Source organism: Vigna unguiculata, chromosome 7 (genome assembly GCF_004118075.2).
Source record: "Vigna unguiculata cultivar IT97K-499-35 chromosome 7, ASM411807v1, whole genome shotgun sequence".
NCBI lineage: Eukaryota > Viridiplantae > Streptophyta > Magnoliopsida > Fabales > Fabaceae > Vigna > Vigna unguiculata.
The window spans coordinates 2951094-2958997 of record NC_040285.1 but is presented as its reverse complement, the minus strand read 5'-3'; the positions used below and the strand labels follow the sequence as shown (position 1 = coordinate 2958997).

General features: G+C 24.1%; 1 non-coding gene across 1 annotated transcript; it reads left to right on the top strand.

Moving 5' to 3' along the window:
- The first annotated feature begins 401 nt into the window (after positions 1-401).
- TRNAD-GUC lies at positions 402-473 on the top strand. Its single transcript has one exon. It is a non-coding gene; the product is annotated as a tRNA-Asp (tRNA).
- Positions 474-7904: the final 7431 nt, after the last annotated feature.

The following is a 7904-nucleotide window of genomic DNA, read 5'->3' as shown; positions in this document are numbered from 1 at the left end:
AATAAATTGGTAATATTTCTTTAGTGTCCCTTGCTATTATACATATTATTTTTATATGAAAAAAATTATATTAAAATATATATATATATATATATATATATATATATATATATATATTGCACATTTGAATATATGAATTTATTTTATATTTTAAATATTTACACACAAACAATGAAACAACAAAATGTAATTTTATTCATTGTTTAATAGCATTGTAGTATTTCTTCATAATTATTGATGTAAATAAATAACATTTTTCAAACCAAATACACATTATAAGGAAATTTTGAGATTTTTCAATATATTTTTTTTAGAAATTGAGTATACGTATGTTAATCACATTGCAAAAACTTATTATTTTATTTATATAAATACTATGGCTCTCAATCACAGAACAAAAAGTCGTTGTAGTATAGTGGTAAGTATTCCCGCCTGTCACGCGGGTGACCCGGGTTCGATCCCCGGCAACGGCGAATTTTTTTAATTTTTTCTTTTTTAATATTTTGAACTTATATATTAAATTTGAGACTCTCAACAATATATTAAGAAAATAGTTGTAGTGTAGTGGTACATATTTTTACCTATCATGTTTGTGACCCGGGTTCGTTTCCAGAAAACGGCGTTTTTCCTTTTATTGTGCCCTATCCTATCAAAACAATGTACACTTGTATAATTTAAACGAAGAAAATTTCCAAACTTGAATAAGTTTAGAAGTATCATAGTTTATTTTATACTTTTTTGGCTTAACATTTTTTTTTTCAGTCCTTTTCATTTTAATTTTAGGCTTAAGGTGTTTTGCTTATACATGAAATTCGACAACATATTAAAATTTGTGGACTAACCTATGTTTAAATATATATAAGAAAATACACTTTAACATACTTAGTAAAATACCCTATTTTTTTTAATACGACTATTTTGAATTTGTTTATGAATATCCTACAACTCTAAATGAAGAAAAGTAATTACACTTTTGTGTTGAAGAAAGGAATAATATAAAAAATAAAGAATGGAGATTCTTATAGTTTGTTGTGTTAGAAAAGGCAAAAGGTAAGGAATGCATATACTCTTTTTTTTAAGTCAAAAGAGTTTGATTTGAGAATCCCATTGAATATATAAAATTTTTATGTTAGTTTTGGTTCCATAGGGTTGACTTGCATAGTATAAAATTGGTTTTGGAATATTTAGAACCATAATTGTAGGTGAAATATAAGTATATGAGGAATAAGATTAAGATATGGTTTGAATAAGATTTGAATAAAGGGTGTATATGTACCTACAAGCACATGTTAATGGAGATTAAGCATAACAAGTTTTCATTTAACCAACAGGACAATTTAGAAGAAATTTTTTTATGGAGAAACATATTCGTTTGTGTTTCTGCTTTATTTTCGAAAAAAATTTAAGAAACAGAGTGGTTATTAAATATTTGTATATCTTATAAATATAGATATAAAATGGACTCTGTTTCTTAAATCTGACTTTTACAGTTATGTATGTGTTAAGACAGTCTAGATATCTTCCATAATATTATTCTTATTTAATGAAAATAAAAATATACTTAAACATTTTCGTTGTCAAGCTTTCTTGAATCCTCGAAAATCCTTTTCGTAGATTTAGAAACAGACAAAGAATTTGATACTAGTGATTTTTGTGATGTAAGGTGCCTATGAACTCAGGGCTCGACACGTGGGGTGCAGAACTGAACCAGGTCCAAATTATTGCAACCAATTAAAAATGGTATAACTATTAATTTATCTCCTGATAATTATTACTAAATTGAACCAACCAATAAGGTAATTAAACTAGAAAATTTTAAATTATTAATTATATATATATTTTTAATATATATATCAAATCATGTCAAATTACTTTTTATACTTTTATCTTTGTAATTTTTATATTTGTAAAAAATAAAATAATTTGAATATTTAAGTACAGTGATTAGATGTATAAATTCAAAACAATTTTAACATGTATATATAAGTTATAATTAAACTTATTTACTAATTTGGTCTCAAATTGAAAAGAACAAAATTGGATCGTTCTAAAGAATTGAAATACTAAATTAAACCAAAATTTTAAATAGAGGACTAAATTGAAAACAACTATTATCACTACATTATATCATGACTATAAATTGCCACGTGGTACCATGGTAACCGACATGTGGCAATCTTTAAATTTGTAGAAACAATTAAAAGTTAAATAAAAAATAAAAAATTTTATGACTTGACACTATCTCTGTACGAACACCGGTGTTAACTCTAACTTAATGGAGATGACCAAATTGAATATTTCTGAATAATTAGAATAGTGGTATTAAACTGAATCAACCAATAATAAATAAAACAAATTAAACTAAACCAAACGAGTAAATGACTAAATTAGTAACGAGGACTTTAAACTCAAAATTTAAAGTCTAATAATATATATATATATATACACACACACGTATCAATGTATAAGAATAGATATAGTTTTATGTTTTTTAAATAAACCAAAAAACTGTAATTAAAAGTTTAATATATATATATATATATATATATATATATATATATATATATATTCAAACGTAATAAATTTTAATCATTATTTCATATGCCATCTTCAATTTTCAGGAATTTGAACTAGTAAAATTAACCAAAAATATAAAAATATATGATAGCTTCAGTAAAATATGATATTAGTTTACTATTTTAAGAATTACACCACGTGTTTAAATTTGTCCATTTATTTAAGACTAAAAATATGGTAGCATCTCACAAATAATAACAAAAAAAAAAAAAGATTCACCACACTAAAAGTATGAAAGGACCTCACAAATAATATAAATTTTCTTACATACTTTAATTTCAAGTCATTTAAAGTGAATAGATGTTATCAGAAAATAATAATTCAATCGCTGAATTTTTACTTTATAAATATTTGTACTAAAAAGAATTTACATTTGTTCCAATTACAGATATCATAAAAAATATCGATGTCAATAAAAATATTTGGTAAAAGTGATTTGTCAACTGTAGGTGGTATAAAAAAATATTTTCCTTTTTTATTTTATTGAGTTAAAATCAGTTTTTTATTTGTTGAATAATAGTACTTTGGTACTAAAATCTTTTTTACATTTATTTAAAATTATTTTGTATTTTTTATTTTAAAAATACAAAAATTAACTTTTATTGATATTATTTTATTTCTATTAAAATTGTCGATGTCAAACATTTTTTTATATGTAAACTAGAAATACATTTTTTGCAATTTTTTATCGCTGTTCAGTTTCCAATTTTGTATCTAGTTCATTTTAAGAAAACAAGATCTCACGTGAATAAGGTTCTACTTAGGTAAACCTTTTTACAAATACTTTAAAGAAAATTAAAAATAATTGTACAAATTAAATTTAGTCTATACAAATTATTTCGTAAAGTTTATTAGATATTAATTTGTTTAATTTATTATAAACTAATTTTAATTTATAGAAAAATTTATTTCATCTCTGTTTTTTTTCTATATTCTAAAAATACTCACGAACAAATTTATCGAAAGTCGGAACAAATGAATTTATCTTTAAGCACTTCTAAGAAGGAAAAGTAAAATATTTTTTCTATAAATTAAAAATAACACGTTCTTAAACTAGTTTGTAAATTCTTTTTATATATTAATTTCTCTAAAATCGTATTTTTAATGTATGGATCAGTTAATTTTATTTTTTATGATAGTATCTTTTCTTTCTTATAAGCTTTTATAAAAAATATCCGGACAAAGAATAGAGTTTTTAAATATAATAAAATATTCATATTTTTTTTCATGTAAATGAAAAATAAAATCACTAAAAGAGATAAAAAAAAAACTCATTTTAATTATTTGGAGCTGGAAGTGAGCATGTTTGCCATGTACACACGTGTGAAAGAGGAGGACAATAATAGGTATGAAGATGGAGATGCTTTAAAGTTATAAATGAACAAATATAAGAAGACAAAGTTCCTGAGTCTACTTGGATAATGTGATTCATTATGATCGATCATGCTACAAGATGAAGCTATGTAAAATACAAAAAAAGAAGAAGACTAAACAAAGTGAATTCAGTTTCTTTCTACATCATGTTTAATACTATTAAAATCAAACATTTTCTTCTTAATCTTCTCAAAACAGATTATTGAAAAATAATAAATAAGTTAACTTACAAGTTAAAAGAGTTAACTGATATATTAAATACAACAAAACAGAACTATTAGTTATACCATTTAGTTGATAATTAAAATCAAATAAAAAATATGTAAACACTTAATAAACTAATTTTTTAATAAAAAAATATTTAAATTTATAAAATAATTATAATTTAATTACGTCTAATATTTATATAAAAAATTCACACGGAAAATCATTCATATGAAAAAGTATCACAAAGAAAATGGCCGACAAAGCAACTAACTAAATAAAAGTAATTTTGTAATAAAATAGTTATCAGAACTTTATTTTATCAAAGTAACTCCATATGGTTTGGTTAATCAATTTTTCACCAAAATACTCTTAATTTTTTGTCTACATTTCACATTATTGTATTTCATTTATTTTGATATTTGATTTTTTACTTTAAAGATTTACAATTTTTTATTATGTTCGTTGGAATAAATATGAGTGTTATAGTTATAAAATTAAATTTGATTATAAGTAAAAATAACGTAAATTTTGGTTTTGTATGAAATACTAAAAAATAATCACTCTTCATCCAAAGTCTTTAACAACTTTCTCTCAAAGCTAATGCATAAATGACACATATAAATTCAATATAAATAGAAAATTGTACTCTTAAAAAAGTTGAAAAACTACTCACATATTCATCCTGACCTTCTCTAAAAATACTAGCACATAAGTCAAATCCGGACAACCTCCAATTGCACTATCAATATTCACCTTAAATTGGCGGATAGAACTTGTCATACTACGTTCATAAATGAAACCACCCTTCCTTCTCTAATTTGAATATTGAAAAATTTAAACACCAAAAAATCAGAGATAATATTACTCACATGCTTGTTAGATTTATTTCCAGTCATATGCACTAACTCCTTAGTTTGAAAAATAGCAAAGAGAATCGTAATTGATCCTGAAATCTACTATGATTTCTTATCCTCCAAATCATCCAAATAACTGTAGTAATGATAGATACTTTAATCACTTTAAGAAAAGGCAAAGAGACTCCATAAAACGAGCAACCAAATCCAAAGAAGAAAACTACAAATCTTGAAAAGTTTCCTTCAACCATGCCCAGAATCGTATATCAATAAAACAATGAAAGAACAAATAAGAGAAAGATTCAACATTATTACCACACAAAGAACACACAGCATAAAACCACTCTTGTTTGTTAACCTCCAAATCAACTGGTAAACGACCATGCAAAAACTTCCAAATAATAAAAGTTTTATCTAGTGTCACCTTATCCAACAAAATTAAGTTTTCCCAATCCATACATTCGATACCAGAAGAGTAAAATGTTTTTGCAACTTTTTGAGAAAGAACACCAATATTAACTAAAATTCAATTAGGTACATCTTCGTCCTCATTGATAATTAAAGAAGAAAAAAGACATTGACTAACAATAAATTAGGTACATTCTCGTCCTCATTCAATTAGGTACATTCATATTTTACATTTAAAGTATTGTCCATTTTGAAACCTCTAAGCTCCATCATGATTTTGTTCTTAAAAGATATATCAGAAAATAAAAAAAAAGGACTATTTAAATTACTTTAGACCTTGACTTCTCATATACATGAGATTATTGAGTGTGGTAAGAACAATAATTAATAATAATTAACTCAAAATACATAATATTACATTTTTATAACCAATCGATGATATTCTTTTATTAGTTTTGAAACTTAAAAACTAAACTCAACCGCTTAAAGGACAAAAAAAAATGGATTAAAGTTTATTTTAATAAATTTACTGTTTTTTGTTATACATTTGGATGAGTTGTTTTAAACAGAGTGGTGTCGCCCCACCATATGTTGCGTATTCCCCACTAATATGTATGTAACACGTGGAAAAGATAGCGAGATCACCTGAAATAGTTAAGCCCACAACAGCAAGTTCAGAGTTAGCAAACGGATATCTTCAAGTGAGTGAGTAAAATAACCAATTAAAACTAAATAATTATACTTTTTCTCTTAAAATTATTGAGGACAAATAAACTTGTCCGTCGACATCCGTCGACAATACTTTAAAAAATTGTTTCATTTTGATGCGAAACTCATGACTTTTTAAATACTAATATATATATATATATATATATATATATATATATATATATATATATATATATAATGTATTTATTTATATTTATTTTTAATATTTTTATTTTTTTTCACATAAAAATATTAGAATTTGAATTTCATGAAAAAAAGGTATAAAAATATTAGAATTTGAATTTCATGAAAAAAAGGTATCTTTTGACATTAAATTAATAATAATAACACATTTCTTTGTTGTTTTCAACTTTGTGTAACTAAACAAATATTTAGAAGGGTAACTTGAAATAAATTTATAAGAAATAATAACTGTGTCTATGAGATGTTTTTACCGTAGAAATTCTAAATGTATAACACAATCATATACTAATTTTTAATGAACTTAAAATCTAATTCATGATAGTGTAACCAAGTTTTTTTATTAAAAATGATATAAGGATCTTAGACACTACTCTTGTTATCTCTCCTAATGGGATGAAGAGAAAATAGAAATCCCTAATAGAGTACTTACATTCTTTACAAATGGGTATCATAGTCCATTTTATAATTGTTATCCATCACATTCAATATTTTAATTTTAATTTGGATCCAGGTTAAATCATAATATTTACATAATAACTTTTCACGGTAACTATGTCTTGAGTCATACATAAACTTAATATTAACAAACCACTTTATTATTTGGGTCTAAGTATGTTTTTAATTCTGAACTTTGACCCAAAATTAAAATTCGTCATTGTCCGAGATTTCGATACATTTTGCTCTTTAAACTTTAAAAATGAATGAATATAGTCTCTTTATCCGGTTCAATATCTACTAAGAAATGTGTTTGACACCTCAAAAAAAGTTAATGTAATTGGATTAAAAGGATTACTATATTCATTTATTTTTAAAGTTTAGGGACCCAAATATATTGAAGTTTCGAACAAAGACGAATTCCAATTTTGAGTCAAAGTTCAAGGACTAAAAACATACTTAACCCTTATTGTTTTCATAAATCAGATAATGACCATGACATATTTAAATAACATATATGCGATCCAAAAATTTGTAATCCAGCTCAACCCACCATGGGTTGGTGGGTTAAGTGGGTTGGCTCACCAACCCACCTAAATTTTTTTTTTTAGTATTCAAATATTTAAATAAATTTTTAAGTAACTTATGAGATGACAATCATAGTAAAATCAAGAACCAATGTTTTGATCATGCTCACCACCAATATATAAGAATTATTTCCAAGAAATTATCCATTAGTCTAAGAAAGCATGACTAATATTACAAATTTTCTGTCATGCTATTCAACAAAATATAAATAAAAAAACTATACATTTTTTTCATACTAATTTAGAAAAAAAAATTTATAAGATGGTTACTTGAGTAATTTACTGTAAAGATTATAGTTAAAGATTAAAGTATCAACATATATATAACTTGACAATCAAATTAATTAAACATTCAAACTATTCAAATATAATTAAGCAACATTCTAGCATTTAAAAATATGAAATTGTGAACAAATATAATAGGAGTAGTAAATAATTATTAAAAGAATTAAAAGAAAATTAAAAAAAAATAAAAAAAATTGTAAAAAAATGTTTGTGGGTTAAGTGGGCCAACCCACATTCAACCCGGCTCAAACCCGTTTAACCCGTG